The following is a 15,288-nucleotide window of genomic DNA, read 5'->3' as shown; positions in this document are numbered from 1 at the left end:
CTAGTCTATAGTCTAGTCTATAGTCTAGTCTATAGTCTAGTCTATTGTCTAGTCTATAGTCTAGTCTGTAGTCTAGTCTATAGTCTAGTCTATAGTCTAGTCTATAGTGTAGTCTATAGTCTAGTCTATAGTGTAATCTATAGTGTAGTCTATAGACTAGTCTATAGTCTAGTCTATAGACTAGTCTATAGACTAGTCCATAGTCTAGTCTATAGTCAAGTCAAGTCTATAGTCTAGTCTATAGTCTAGTCTATAGTCTAGTCTATAATCTAGTCTATAGTCTAATCTATAGTCTAGTCTATAGTCTAGTCTATAGTCTAGTCGTTAGTCTAGTCGTTAGTCTACTCTTTAGTCTAGCCACGCGTTTTCCCCTAAAAGGGGTTAAACACAAAGTCCATTTCACCTGATCACTTAAAAGTAATTGTTGAAGTAATTTCAGTTATTTTTTTATTAAGTACAACAAGTGTGCAATATCACATTAAAACTAAACCGTTTCATATGATAACATTTGAGTATAAAGTATGTTTTTATGATTAATCTCAGCGATTCAAATACATACACTCACAAATGTCCACCACACCTTTCAATCAATAATGCAGAAGAAATGTTATCAATGAAAATTATTTAAAACTTGTACCGTTTGTTTAAATGCTGGCTCTCTTAGCTCTCTGGTTTTGCAGAGATTAGAGAAGAATTTAATATTGAAAATAAGTAGCAATTTATTTACCTGGTCAAGTGGTGTTAGTTAGAGTCAATTAGGTATTTTAGATTATTTCAGTTTTAAAACATCATAAACATAATTTATAACATTATGATAATGATAATTTAAAACAGCATGTTTATGAACATTAGGAGGACACAGCAAAACATAATCAGTTTTATAGTTTTATTAATGAAAATTAATGCCGTCTAATAAACACTAAAGTTTTTCTTATACATACCTAAACTAATTCCCCTTTTCGACCGTCCCTCTTCAATTATAGAGCATTTTTTTTTCATCAACAATGTTTTGCACACACCAACAAATAAAGCAACAAAAATCAGTCAGTGGTTGTTGGTTTCGTTTAAATTCGTTCGTTGTTTATTTGTTTGTACGAAAGTGTATTAATCACTCGTATCAACATCATCGTCATCATCATCATCATCATCATTGATAAACATTTTCTCGGTTTCTTACATGTTGATCAAAATTATTAAAATGTAAGTGAAAATGTTTCTTTTCTTCCGTTTTTCTTATTTTTTTCTTTTTCTTATTTCTTGCACATTTTCTCACAAAGTTTCTTTTTTTTTTTGGTTTTTATTATGTGATTTTTTTCTACACTTTTTTTTGCAATTTGCCAACGAAAGCATTACACACTAGTTTTTGTTTTTTTATTGCTGTGTTATGTGCAGAAATGCAGACAATACGGAGAAATATTTTACTAGTTGTTGATGGCTTTTTGTATATACATGTATTTTTTTCATTTTAGCATAATTAGGGGAGTTTTTTATACGTGTTTTTGTTGTTATTGTGTTGTACAACATATTAAAACAGCAATACGACATACAGCAGAGATACTTTGTAGTTCATTTTTTAGCAAACTATGTTGTTATGGAATGTTGCCAGATTGTCTGTTTTCTTACAGTTATGTTGTGAATATGGCGGGGAAATAAGTGAGTAAGGATACTAACAAAAGTCTAACTACAGTTTCACTAAAACTATTAAACTATAGAATAGGCCTTAGACTAGACTTAAGGCTAGACTATAGATTAGACTATAGACTAGACTATAGACATGACTATAGAGTAGGCTATCAACTAGTCTATAGACAAGACTAAAGACTAGACTATAGACTAGACTATAGGTTAGACTAGAATATAGATTAGACTAGACTATAGCCTAGACTACAAACTAGACTATATAGACTAAACTAAAGACTGGACTATTAACTAGACTAAAGACTAGAGTATGTACTTGACTATGAACTAGACTAAAGACTAGAGTATATACTTGACTACGGACTAGAATTTAGTTTAGACTATACTTTAGACTATACTATAGCCTACACTATAGACTAGACCATATAAATCTATAAACTAGACTATTGACTAGAATATAGACTACACTATAGACTAGACTAAAGTAGAAATGAAGTAAAACTGAACTAGAACTGAACTAAAACTGAACTAGAACTGAACTAGGACTGAACTAGAACTGAACTAGAACTGAACTAGAACTGAACTAGAACTGAACTAGAACTGAACTAGAACTGAACTAGAACTGAACTAGAACTGAACTAGATCTGATCTAGAACTGAACTAGAACTGAACTAGAACTGAACTAGAATTGAACTAGAACTGAACTAGAACTGAACTAGAACTGAACTAGAACTGAACTAGAAGTGAACTAGAAGTGAACTAGAACTGAACTAGAACTAAACAAGAACTGAACTAGAACTGAACTAGAACTGAACTAGAACTGAACTAAAACTGAACAAGAACTGAACAAGAACTGAACTAGAACTGAACTAGAACTGAACTAGAACTGAACTAGAACTAGAACTGAACTAGAACTGAACTAGAACTGAAGTAGAACTAAACTAGAACTATTCTATGAAGCGAGTGTATACCAGTTTCTAGATTTCCAATTAGAATTATAAAACTAATTTCATTCTCTTTAATATTTCATTAGCACCGCAATTTGCTAATAAATTGATATGGCAGCACGTTTACAGCCACCAGGTGGTGGTGGTTGCCAAAATGGCAACAAAGTGTATAAAAAAACACACACATAATAAAGAGAAAAGAGCGAAACGGTTAATAAAAAGCTGTACAAAAGGGGAAACATTACAGAAAACGCATGTTTTACAACAACAATAAAACGGCAATAGAGTAGAAAAATTAACAGAGCAAAGCAAAGACAGACAGACAGAGAAAAAAAGTAATGGAAACAGCAGTGAAATAAATGAATAATATGAAAACGAAAAGCTAAAAGCATAGAAAGAAGAACCAGCAGGAGGAAAACAATAATGAAAAAGTTAAATGAAGAAAAGAAAAAGCGAAGAAAAAAATATTCGACAGCTAAACATAGAAGAGTCGTACAGAAAACAGCTCAGTTGCAATTGAGTTGTTGACCGTGGCGGACTTGAAATATTAGCGAGTTCTCACGTTTATAAGTTCTTTTTTAAGATTGTAAAAAAATATATATATATATAAAAAATAAAATACTGAAGTAAAAAAAAAACAAATTGGAAAAAAAGTTTTACACACATCCATAGAGAAAAATATTGTAATTAAAAAAAAAAAGTTTTAAATTTTTTTTTTTTTTTGATAAGAAAAGATAAACTTTTGTTAAAGAAAATATAATAATTATTAAAGAACGAAAAAAAGAGTAGAAAATATATATACTTACGGTTTAAAAATTTCTTGCTTTGTAAAGAAATTTATGGAATTTTTGAGGAATTTTTTCTTTAAGTTTTTTTTCGCACTTAAAAACCGAAAAGTGTTGCTTTGTGGTGATTTTTTTTTTTTTTTTTTGGTTGGAAATTGAAAGAATTTTTTAAAGTTTTTTTATATCGATTTTTTTCTGGCTTTTAGTAACAGCAGCCAAATTTAATGGTGGTGTACTTTTACCATTTTTTTTCCTGTGACTCGTGTTTGTAGTTGTTGCAAAGTAAATTTCCTAAAAACAGAAAAAAACAGCAAAAAAAAAATCACCAAACGGTTTAAAAAGAAATTTTAGCAAAAAATAGGCTCTTTTTTCTAAATAGAGAGAGAGTATTATTAAACACTCTCTTTTTTATCTTTATATTTCTCCTTTTCTTGGCTTTTCCTATATACGTGTTAAAACCGCTAAATTTTATGAAAAAAATTGGCGTTTTTTTCATTCTTGGAAATAAAGCCACATTTATTAAACTTAATACATTTTTATTAATTTCTCTCTTTATTTGTTGTTGGTGCAAATCAAAAAAAGAACTTAAAGAAAAAAATTATTTAACTAATTTCAACAGTTTTTATTTGTAAGACTGTTAGCAAAGGTGTGGAGCACTTACAGGCCGTAAAAGACTTAAAAAAAACGCAAGCATTTTTTTAATTTTAACAAAAAAACCAACAGCAAGCAGTAGTTTATAAAATTCTCCAATAAAGGATTTAACTACCAAAAACAACAACAGCTTTAAATTTTTTTAAATTAAACCCTTTTAAACACAAAAAACACATTAAATATGGTAAGTTTTCTAAAAAAAAACATAACTTTTTAAGAACTTTAACACCAACCGGTTTTAAATAATTTTTTCACTAAATTCTTTTACTTAAAACTTATTTTTTTCGCTAAAGATGACTAAACTTTAAACACTGTTAAACTTAACTAATTTTTAACAGTGTTAGGTTTTAATAACAGAGAGAGTGGAAATCATGTTAATAAAATTTCCGTTAAAAAAAGGGTGTGGAGTAGTGTAAACAACTACTACTAATACTACTATTGTCTTGCAGGCATGGAAAATTGACAATTTTAATTTGAAACAGAACTTTAGGAAATTAGTTGTTTTTAAGTTTTAAAGTATAATTATGCTATTGCAGACTGTTAAGACTAAACTATAGACTAAACTTAAGCCTTAACTAACATATAGTATAGACTATAGACTAAAGTATGTACTAAAATATAGAATTGAGAAGATATTAGACTTTCAATTTTACAATACGCTAAACTATGAAATAGACTTTAGATTAGTCCATTGTATTTACAAGATTAAAGACTAAACATTATAGACTAGACTATAAATTAGTCCATTGTATTTACTAGATTAATGACTATTTACTAGACCACATTAAACAATAGACTATCGACTAGATAATAGACTAGTCTATCGTCTACATTACAAACTAAGCAATAGAAAAGACTACAGACTGGACTAAAATATTAAATAGACTAAGTATTATACTTTAGATTTGACTGTATACTAAACCATGGATTAGATTATAGATTAGTCTATTGTATTTACTAGATTAAAGACTAATTACTAGACTATATTAAAAAATGGACTATTGACTAGATTATGGACTAAACAATCGACTAAATAATATATTAGACTAAAATATAGAATAGACCATAAAATAGATAAGTCTATTGTATTTACTATATTAAATACTAATTACTAGATTAAACAATAGACTAGATTATTGCCTTGATTATAGACTAAACAAAAGACTAGATAATAGACTAGTCTATCTAATAGATTAAAGCCTAAACTATTGGATAGAGACTATCTATGTCTAGAGACTAGTCTCTAATCTAGTCTAGCTTTTAGGCTCAACTGAAAACTAAATCTTAAATTTAGTCTAAACTAGACTAGATTAAATTATAGACTAGAATATCAGCTAGATTATAGGCTAAACTATCGACTAGATTCTAGACTAGCTTTGACTACAAACTAGTTTCTAATCTAGTCTAGCTTTTAGGCTCAACTCAAAACTAAATATAGTTTAGTCTACAGACACTAGAGTATAGAGTAGCTTTAAGTATAAACTAGACCACTTTAAAGTTTCGATGTAGCACATAATCAAAATGTGCTAAAAAATGCAATTTTCCAAGCCTGCTATATATGCAAAATGTTTAAGAGTTACCCTTTTCTCAAAATATATTTCAAAACAGGGATTATGTTGAAAATTGTAACTTTTAGTAAAATAAACAAATTAGCAGTAAAATTTTAAGGTTTTGCAATAATTTTGGTCAAAAATTTCACAATTTTTGATAAAAGAAAGCTAAAAAGAGAAAATATTAAAAAAAATACTATTTTTTTCTAAAGAATTGAAGATAAAATAAAGTTTTTCTTAAATAAACAAATTTTCTTAGAAGCATATTTTTTCATGTGTAAAATCAATTTCTCCTATAAAACTGAAAAGGAAAAACGAAGTTTGTAGAAAAAATAATAAAAAAAATCCTTGGCTTTAAAAAAAATACTGTTTTCTTTAAAGAATTGAAAATTAAATAAAGTTTTTCTTAAAAAAAAATCCTAAGGAACTAATTTTTCTTATAGAATTTTCTTAAAAACACATTTTTTTCTTGTGTAAATTTGGTTTTTTTTTTTAAATTAAAAAAAAAAAATGAAGTTTTTATCAAAAATAATAAGAAAAAACTTGCACATGAAGTTTTTTTTAGAAAAGTTTTCTAAAACATGAAATTTTCTATAGATTAACATTGAAAATACTTTTGTCTTAAAATAATGGGTTTGAAACTAGTTCTTTTTTTAAAAAGAAAGAAGCGAGTTAAATAAAATTTTCTATAGAAAAGTTTTTATAAAAGATATTTTTCTATAGAAAAGAAGCAGAATTTTTTTTTATAAAATTGTTTTCAATTGTTTCAAAAATTGGAAAAAATGTATTTTTTAGATATATTTTTAATGATAATCAATTTTTTGCTATAAAATTGTCTTCTCTACAGAACAGATTTCAACAAATTTTCGAAAGGAAGTGAGAGTTTTTTAAAGAAAAACTAGAAAATTTAAAAAGGAATTATAAAATTTTTCTTTCGATTTCTTTAAAATCATTCTTATATAATTTTATGGAAAATATCAAAAAAATTGTATATCTCTTAAAAATGTCAATTATTTATTATGAAAGTTTTATGGTTAGCATAATAAAAAATAAATATAAGATTAGTTAAAATAAATACTTTAGTACTTAAATTGATTGGCTTTGAAAAGTAGATTAAAGCAATAACTTTTTTTTCAAACACTTACTTCCTGATAATGGTTCATAATCTAATATAGAAAAAAATAAGGTTTTTTAACTTGGTTTTTTTATAACATTTTTAATTAGATTACTGTTATAACTATATTTATATGAAATTGTTGTTTTAAGCAGTTAATATGATTAGGTTTTTTATTAATTTTATGTTAGATTTACAAAATGGCAAATAATCTACCACAAAACTTGAAGTCATGTACTTGTTTTAATTAATTTAAAAGTTTAATTTAAAATAAGTTAAATTGTGGTTAAGGTTTTCTTTTGTTTGCATTTAATTTCTAGAATAGTAAATATATTATTAATTCTTGGTTTTGCAATGAGGTTTATTTCTATTAGTAAACTGATTAATAATAATAAAAAACTCTTATTCATATTCTACAATTTTCTATTTAGCAGATTGTTTGACATTATATTTTGAAATTTTTGTAATAAATTTCATACAAAACTCAAATCTGTTTAAAAAATTAGATAAATTACATATTTTATAAAATATCTCTTTATCTCAAAGTTTTTTCTAAGAAAATTTTTGTTTAAAGTAAAAATTTTTTCAAATTAAAAATTTTTTCAAAATAAAAATTTTTTGCACTAAATTTCTTATAAAACTTTAAAATCTGTATAAAAATTGGAAAAATTTCTTAATTTTCATAATTTTTCATAAATTTTATAATTTTTTTTTTCAAAACTGTTAACAAATTGCAGAAATTTAATTTTTTTTTTTTTTGATTTTTATTTAAAAATTTTCCAAAATAATCAATTTTTGTATAAAATTTAAAAATTTGTTCTTCAAGTTTTAGAAAATAGAGATATTTTATTATTATTACTATTTTCTATCAAAAATTTTGTTTAATTTTTAAAATTTTCCCAAAATAAGCAATTTTTTCTAAAATTTCTTACAAAACTTTAAATTCTGCATAAGCATTGAAAATTTTTTTAATATTTCTCTCGAAAATTTATAAAAAATTGTTAAATATCATATTTTATTTAAATTCGTTTAAAACTTGCAGAAATTTTAATATTTTTTCTTTAAGTTTCTCTCTTTCAAATTTTTCCATGAAAATTTTCCAAAATATTTTTTTGTATAAATCTGCATAAAAATTGGAAAACTTTTTAATATATTTCTCAAAAATTTAAAACAATACGTTATTCTTATAATTTTTTATAATGTATTATTAAATCTGTTTAAAAATTAAAGAAATTTAAAAAATTTTTCATCAAGTTTTATAAAATATCTCTTTGTTTCAAAGTTTTCATGAAAATTTTTCCAAAATAATAATATTTTGTATAAAATTTAAAAATTTTTTCTTTATGTTTTAAAACATTTCTCAAATATTAAAGTTTTCTAGAAAAAATAATGTTAAATTTTTCCAAAATATGCTTTTTTTGTATAAATTTTTTTATAAAACTTTAAAATCTGCCTAAAAATTAAAAATTTTTTTAATATTTTTCTCAAAAGTTTGTAAAATATTCTTAATTTTCAAAATTTTTAATAATTTTTATATATTTTTTTTAATATTTTTCAAAATTATTTGAAAGTTTCTTTAATTTTTCAAAATTTGTAATGATTTTTTTTGGAATAAATTCTAACAAAACTTTCTCTTTATAAATAAGTAGAATTTTTTCTATAAAAGTTTTTTAAAAATTGTTCATTTTATAGAAAACAAGTTGCCTTAAAGTTATTTATCTTAAAAAAATTAAAAAAGTATTTTAAACAATTTTTTTAAAAATACTTTTCTAAAACTTATTTTGTAACAAAACAATTTATTTAAATAAATAATTGAAAATTATTTATTTTCAAATTTCACGTTTTAGTTTGTAAATTTCTCAACAAATAGTTTTTTGTAAAAAATTTTCTTGAAAACTTTAAATTTAATTAAGTTTTTCTAGATTTTATGTTTTCTTTAAAAAATTTCTTAAAATTTACTTAAAATAAACTTGTTTTACATTTAAATACATTTTCTACTATTTTTGTTTGTATTTTCTACAACATTTTAACTTTAATTTGTTTTAATTGCTTGAATTAAGGAGATTTTGGCGATTATATTCAATTTCCCGTGTTAATAAAATTAACAGGAAACTCGGTTGGCATTGCTTTTGTGTGATTTAACCGTTGTCTACTTCTATTTTTTTCGTTGCTACTTTCTTTGGCTTCTCTGTTAATTGTGTTGTTATGTTAAATGGGGGGGCAGGGTTGGGAGTTGTTTTTGTAGTGTAAGTTAAGTAAATTGAGGTTATTTTGCCATTATTGTATTTTTGCTACAACATTAAAACATGATATAAACGTAAAAGAATTTTATTAGGAATTTTAAACAATAATAAAAACAACAACAATATAAAGAAGCAGACAACAATGAATTTGTTTTAATTGTTTAAAAAAGAATGAAATTAGCAGATAGATTTCTTTCATATTTCCTTTTTGCACAAGTTTTTTTTTGTTATTATTTCGGCTTTTTTTAACACTTATACAAACATACAAATCTGTATAAATAACCGTTTCGTTTTAGGCTCTTTTAGTTTTCTCATCTCTCTCTCTTTGTTTTTTTTGCTAAGTTTTTTTTGTTTTTGTTTAACAGCAACCAACCGTTTGGCTTACATTTTTCTATAAAATAGAATGTAAAGGAAATATGACATAAAAATTTAAAAGAAATTGTTACTCTCTTGACAAGAAAATAAGAAAACAACCACTTTGCAAAAAAAGAAATGTGTTAAAAAAAGAGAGTGAGAAAGAGAGAGAGAGCTGTTATGCGTTTTTTTCGGGGGGTTTTTGTTTTCAAAATTTATCTCCCATATGTTTTTTGAGTTTCTTTATTGTTCTACCGTTTCGTACCGTTTCATTATGCCGCATTGCGGTTATTCTTAAGTTTATATTTTCTCTTATTCTGTTTTGTGTTTTAATTTCTAGCTTTTTTTTTGCTTTGGCCGTTTACTTGTGTTTTAGTAGTATTTTCTTTTTTTTTTTTGTATTTTATCTTCAATTTTCGCATTTTGTTGTACATTTTTTTTATTTAGTCTTTAGTCTGGTGTTTAAAAGCAATAACAAAATATGTACCAAAAGTATTTAACAGATAAGGCAACAACAATAACATTTAGCTTGGTGATACATGCTATGTAGTTGTTGTTGTTTCTGCAAAAAATAAAAATGAAGAAGAAAATTATTGCCATAAACAACAAATTTGTGTGTATGTGTGTGTGCTTTTTCTTTTTGCTGGTTGATAACACTAGTTTTTTTTCATTTTGCTGATTTGTTTGTTGTTTTTCGTAAATTTTTTGTTGTTTTTTTATTTATTTTGTTGGCTCATATTTTAATTTAATTATTTTATATGTCTATTAAAGTAATGTACCTACATACAACATATATTTTCACACTGTATTGTATAAATGCTAAGATTTCTTTAAAATTAAGCCTTAAACGGGGAAAAAGAAAAGAAATTTATTAAATTTTCAATAATTATAAACATATTTATTAATATGTTGGTTTAAATTAATCCATTTTAACAAATTTTTTATACCTAGATATTGTTAAAAATTTTTAAGATTCTAGCAAATTTTCTTCCTCCCTTTTATAATTGTTCTTTGAAATCCTCTTTTTTTGCTACATTGTTTAAGCATAATTACAAGAAATGTAAACAAAAGATTTATTGCTTACTTTAAAAACAATAATCAATAAAATTTATAATATTTTTCAAGAAATTTTTCAACAAAAACAAAAAATTAAAAATTTTCATTATAGGTATTTCTTCTTGACATCTATACTTTTTATTGCAACTAAGTGTTGTTTAGCTTTTATAACTAAAAGCCACTCTTTTTTGCAACTGTGTGTAAGAATAGAAAAACAAAAAAATGTAAACAAATGAATTGGCAAAAAAAAAATTGCAAGAAATTTTAAAAATTTCACAAATCTTTTGTTAAAATAACAAAATTATTAAGTAAATGAATTAAAATATTAAAAAAAATTTCCATAAATAATTAAAGTTTAAACTTATTTTAAACATAATTAAGTGAAAACATCTTAAAATTGAAACAAAATGGCGTCTTAAAGAAGCAACAAACCTCGTCTAAAGAAATTTTTTAATTTTTCATAAAAAATATTAAAAACTAATAAAGTTTTTAAATTTAATAAGAAATTTAACTAGATAAAGAAAATTTATTGTTATTTTAGCAAAAAATTTAAAGAAAAACATGAATTTATTGAGAAAAAGCAGCCACTGATCACAGAAGTGATAAACTCCTACGGCCAAAAGTATAAATCAAAAGGATTTTGTTAATTTTTGTAGAAAATATAAAAAAAAATTAAAGAAAATTTAACAATTAAGAAATAAATTAAACATTTAATTAATTTAAATTATTATTTGCGAACATTTAAAGCAAAAAATCTTTAAATAAAAGCTAAATACAATTCCTTTTGAAGAACAAACTTGTCCAGCTGCTTAAAATCCACAAGGATTTTGTTAATTTTAATTGAAAAATGCAAACAAATTAAAGAAAATTTAACCATTAGAGAAAAAATTAAATATTTAATTAATTTAAATTATTATTGGCAAAAATTTAAAAGAATAAAACATTAAATTAGTGCTTTTTGAAGAACAAACTTGTCCAGCTGCTTAAACCACAAGAATTTTGTTAATTTTCTTAAAATTAAACAATAATTAAGGAAATTTTTTAAATTATTAAAGAATTTAAATAAAAAATTAAAATTTTTTAGTGTTTAAACCTAAATTTGGATGTAAAACAAAATGTTTAAATAATTTGGTTCACATTGAGTGACTAGCCAGCAGATCCATATGAATCCATGAAAGTTGTTGTTGTAACAGCTCGACTGTGGCCGATAGTTCTTTCCTGGGGAAAAAAACTTTCGGTTGATACAGCTGTCGCTGGGTTGACAATCTTTGGCCCAGTATGACTCGGGTCGTTCCGGAGCGAAGATCTAATTGTTGTGGGAACGATCCATGAAAGTTTGTTTGTTTTGTTTAAAAATTACAAAATAATTAAGAAAAACTTAAAAATTATTAAAAAATTTTATGGTTTTTATCAAGTTTATTATAATTTTAATATAAATTATGTTTTAAAGTTTGTAAAAACTGAAACAAAATGAGAAATTTAAACAATTTAAGTAATTTTATCAAGGACAAGATAAAACTTCCAAAGATTTCAAAAAATTAAATAGGAATTGTTTAAATGACCATAATATGATTTGAAAATCTGTTCCCTAAGTCTAATTAAAACAAAAAATTGTAAAATTTCCTTTACTTCTAAGAAAATTCTTACTTTCTAATGTTATACTTTAACATAGAAATTTCCTTAACAACTATTTTCAATTAATAACTCTAATTAATTAAACAACCCTTAAAATGTATTTTACTTAGTTATTACCACTAAAAAAATTCATATTCATACAGCTGGTTCTTACGGGGGGGAAAAAAACTCATTATAATTAATGGCATATGATTATGGTTTTTTTCATCTATACTTTCTAACCTTTTTGTTGTTCATTTTCTATTATTGTTTTATCAATCAACTAAATCAATTATTTATAAGATTTATTTTATAAATTTTCATGTATTTTATTATAAATATAGGTCAATACATAATTATAATTCAAGAGCGTTTTTGTGTTTTCATTGTTTGTAATATAATTTGTTAATAAGTATTAGTCACCTCCATACTTTTTTTTTTTTAAAGGTACTGTCACTTTAGTCATAAAACTTGTGAATTATTTAATGTTATAATTATTAGTTAAGTACATATTATTCATTGGAATTTGTTATTAATTTTTTTGTTACTAAATGATGACTTATGTTAAAAGGCTTTTAAAAAGGAAATGGCATAGAAAAGCTGTTTAAAACAGAAAGAGTTTAAAAGCTTAAACTAAGCTTAAACTAAGAAAAGATTTAAACCCAAAACAATCTAATAATTAAGCAAAAATCCTGTTATATTTCATTGCTAAAATGTTAATAATTGTTCAAAATTTAGGTCAACTTTTTGTTAAATACTTTCATCAAACTTTTAAACACCAAAAACTATTGTTCTGTTTATGGGATTTTAAAAATTTTTTAACTAAAATGAAACCTGAATAGATTTTTAATTAACTTTTAAAAACTCTTTTAACAATATCAGTCTAATAACGTGTTTAAAATATTACCGCCTTATTTATAAACATTTATCAAAGGTTTATTGAACAAATTTTATATGAAAATTTGATTTATAAACCTTTGATAAAATTTTATGAAAAAGACTCTTAAATTTTATAATAAAATTTAAAAATTTCTTAAAAAAAAATAAAAATTTCTTAAAAAAAAATAAAAAATTTTAGCATTTTGCCATATTTTCTTAAAAACTATTAAACATATTAAACTTACAAACTTTTTTTAAATAAAATTTCCAAATTTTAAAAATTCCCATAAAATAGGGGAAGTTAAAAAGTTTAAATTCTTCGAAATTTCTTTAACAAATTTGTTGTATTTGTTATTTTATGGAGAGAAAATTAATTTGTTAATGGAAATCTCTAATAATTTTCAATTTTTTAGAATTCCCAATATATAGGGGAAGTTAAAAAGCTAAAATTCTTCCAAATTTCTTTAACAAATTTATTGCATTTTTTATTTAAGGGAAAGAAAATGTATCAGTTTATTAAAAATTCAAAAAATTTTAACTATTTAGGAATTCCCAAAATATAGGGGAAGTTAAAAAGTTGAAATTTTACCAAATTTCTTTAGCAAATTTGTTGCTTTTAATATTTTATGAAATGAAATTTAATTTGCTAATAAAAATCTCCAAAATTGTTTAATTTTTAAGAATTCCCAAAATATAGGGGAAGTTAAAAAGCTGAAATTCAATGGAATTTCTTTATAAAACTTAAAGCTATTGTTTTTGTTTAAATAATTTAACATTGTTTAATAAAAAATTTTTAAAATTTTCAAGTTTAAAGAATTCCCAAAATAAAGGGGAAGTTAAAAATTTTTAATCATTATCATTGCCATGTAAAACTAATTAGTTTGTTGTATTTATAATTATTAAAAAGGATTTTTATAAATATTTTGTAACAAAATAACATAAATTCCCAAACTGGGATTTAAAAATCTCCTATGCTTGTTTGGGAATTTAAGGAAAATTGCACAAAAAGTTTTGGTTGTTGTTTAAAATATCTAAAAAAGTTGTTTTTTATAGAAAAAAAGTAATAAACAATAAATTCCCAAAATATAACTAAAAAATTCCCCTTGAGGGATTTAAAATTTTCTAAAAAAAAAATTTAAATTATTAAAAGAACGTCAAGAAAATTGTAAGAAATTAAATTAAAAAAGAAAATTTTTTGTTTTCAGAAAATTTCCTACAAATTTTTAACATTTTCTAACTGGGGAAGTTAAAATATCCTGAAATTTTGTAAAAATTTCAAAAATTCTTTTTATAATCCAGTTTTTTCTTAAATGTCTTTAACAGTTTGTTATTTATTTGATCATAAATTTTAATAAAATTTGTTTTCTGCTAATAATCATAAAATGAAGAAATAAATTTAGCAAAAAAAGTGTGTGGTTTGGTTTTTTTTTATTTTATAATCATGATTATGTTGCAATATCATCATCATTATTATTATTATTACCCACAATTTCAAATCTATATTTATCAAACCACAAGTATGTGAAGAAACGATAAGTTTAATTTTAAATTGGAATTATAAATTGATAAGAAAAGGAGGAGTTTTATTAAAAACACATTTAGATTTTCCTTTAAAATTTGTTTTTTTTAGGGGAATTTGTTAAAGTTTTTTTATCTTTAACATAATGAATCAACTTTTTTTTATTTAAGATTTCTGTTTTCATTTGGTTTTAATTGCTATTATTTCTTTTTCTATTTGTTTCATTTTATTTTATCTTTTTTTTTCACTGCAAATAAAACAAATGATTGTTTTGTACAATTTTTGTGTTGGTTGCTTGTTTGGCAGTGGTTTGGCAGAGCGGTAAACTTTACTCGGCTCATATTATGATGAAAATGTGAATCATCTTGTGTTATTTAAATGAGAATATGATTACTAAACTTTTACAGTGTATAAGCAAATTATAAGGTTTCTTTAATAGAAATTAGTAAAAAAAAGTAAAACCGAATTGAAAGGAAACTAGAAAATTGTTTAAACCTAAAAGCAGAAGGTAGAGATGAAAAAGTTTGAGGGAGAAAATTATGAAAATTTATTAAAATTGTTCAGTTCTTGTATTAGTTCCGTTCTAATTCAGTTCTAGTTTAGTTCTAGTTCAGTACTAGTTCAGTTTTAGTTCAGTTCTAGTTCAATTCTAGATCAGTTCTAGTTCTGTTCAAGTACTGTTCTAGTTCTGTTCTAGTTCTGTTCTAGTTCTGTTCTAGTTCAGTTCTAGTTCTAGTACTGTTCTAGTTCTGTTCTAGTTCTGTTCTAGTTTTGTTCAAGTTCAGTTCTAGTTCAGTTCTAGTTCTAGTTCAGATCTAGTTCAGATCTAGTTCAGTTCTAGTTCAGTTCTAGTTCTGTTCTAGTTCAGTTCTAGTTCAGTTCTAGTTCAGTTCTAGTTCAGTTCTAGTTCAGTTCTAGTTCAGTTCTAGTTCAGTTCT

General features: G+C 23.8%; 1 long non-coding RNA gene across 2 annotated transcripts; it reads left to right on the top strand.

Annotated features, from left to right (window-relative positions):
• The first annotated feature begins 2,936 nt into the window (after positions 1 to 2,936).
• LOC124420977 lies at positions 2,937 to 4,185 on the top strand. Of its 2 annotated transcripts, none has more exons than XR_006941468.1 (2): positions 2,937 to 3,268; positions 4,004 to 4,185. It is a non-coding gene; the product is annotated as an uncharacterized LOC124420977 (long non-coding RNA). The 2 variants fall into 2 exon arrangements; XR_006941467.1 differs by having other exon boundaries at positions 3,990 to 4,185.
• The last annotated feature ends 11,103 nt before the right edge of the window (positions 4,186 to 15,288 follow it).

The sequence above is a fragment of the Lucilia cuprina genome, chromosome 6, assembly GCF_022045245.1.
Source record: "Lucilia cuprina isolate Lc7/37 chromosome 6, ASM2204524v1, whole genome shotgun sequence".
Classification (NCBI taxonomy): Eukaryota; Metazoa; Arthropoda; class Insecta; order Diptera; family Calliphoridae; genus Lucilia; species Lucilia cuprina.
This window is presented reverse-complemented; position numbering and strand designations above follow the sequence as displayed.